The following is a 1,690-nucleotide window of genomic DNA, read 5'->3' as shown; positions in this document are numbered from 1 at the left end:
TACTAGTAAAAGTACCCGTTCTACGAACGGAATAATAATGAAGAAGTATTAGGAAAGTTAAGAAGAGGAAAAAGACTGAAAACAGGAAAGAAACAAAACATAAATATTTTACCTTGAATTTATCCATATAGCACCCCCTCTTGACTACCTCTAGAGGTAAGACTTCTTCCCCCTTTTCGAAGGCGTGGCATTTTCTCCTAAAGTTCCAGCTCAATCACTTTTAAAAAAAAGAGTTAGGCCTACATGCCAATTGTTGCTTCCTAGAAGAACCGTATCTAGATTCTAGATCTAGCCTAGATCTCTAAGGATTATTAAGACATAGGCCGATAATTGAAAGAAGAAGAAGCCAAGGCCCATAGATATATTTAAATTTAGAAATTCACATTCTTAACAACCGACAGACGTCACAGATGGCCTAGATTTCTAGATCTATTCACAGCAGGTCTTGAACCTATACACTTTTGTGAGGTGAAAAAATATTTTTGACATCACATAATGATGAACTCTGCATTTGTTGATGATAACTAATTTCACTTTTTTTCAGCATAAATGATCAGTAATAACAGAGATACAGTGGAATCCTAATCGACTTGCTTAAAGTCAACTCTTGCTTACAGTCAACACCTCTCTGTAGTCCCGTTTCTTACCTTCTTTAAGTAATTGTGTTTCTGATACAGTCAACCGCTTGAGTGTTAGCTTTTCGTAAAGTCAACAATTTGGGGCTAAATCCTAAGATGAATTCATTCAAGAAGAGATATTTCGCTTGAGCTAATGGTGTACACACCTCCAATTACATATATATGTACTTTATTCTTTCATTATCTCTTGTTTTGGTGACAACTTCAGAATTATACTCTCTGAAATTGAGATTACATCTTGTTTATTACCAGGTACTTTGTAATTTTGTAGCTGTCATCTTCAATTTTCAATGGCCAGTAGTACAATGGATAAAGTCAAACTTGCTCAAAGTCAACACTTTTTTTTCTGTCCAAGGTGTTGACTTTATCAGAATTCCATTTTAACTTTTTTTTAAAAATCAAAGCGCTTTTGTCATAAACATGAGTCTCAATTTTTTCCATTTTATTAGTAAGAAAGAGTGTGTATGCAATATTTTCCTTGACTGATTTACTCTAATTGTGAGACAGCGTGGTGAAATAATTAAAGTGAAAAAAAAAACTGGCATTTTTTCCGCAGGTTTGGGAACTTTTATTGAATATTTTTTCGCGCTAAACACCTTTTACGTCCATGCTGAAAAACGTTCATTTCATGCACAAAATTTGTGATTTCTCAGTTTTAAAGGCTCTCAAGCTATTGAAGTTACCAAACTTTGGCGGCCGTTTTCTCACTAAATTTACCTGTGAAATCAGGTGACCCCACCTCCTTCAATCACAACTATTTCAACTTCTATTCAGCATTGATGAATAGTGTTTTCATCTAAAGGAAGGCAAATTGACAGACTTTAAGATGATATCAATAACTCCGTATGCCTCAAAACTGACGAGCGCCTGATCCCACCATGTCGTGACACCTATTATTTTTTAGTGCATATATTATGTGTATGTATGTGTGTATGCATGTTTTTCATGCATATTATGCAATGCGCATATGGCAATGATTGTTTTACAGATTTGCGCGATATAAATGTCATTTTATTTTTATCATTCTAAGCGAACAATGTAATATTACGGGG

This window comes from Aplysia californica, unplaced genomic scaffold (assembly GCF_000002075.1).
Source record: "Aplysia californica isolate F4 #8 unplaced genomic scaffold, AplCal3.0 scaffold00001, whole genome shotgun sequence".
NCBI lineage: Eukaryota > Metazoa > Mollusca > Gastropoda > Aplysiida > Aplysiidae > Aplysia > Aplysia californica.
The sequence above is the reverse complement of the archived record's forward strand: the minus strand, read 5'-3'. Positions refer to the sequence as shown.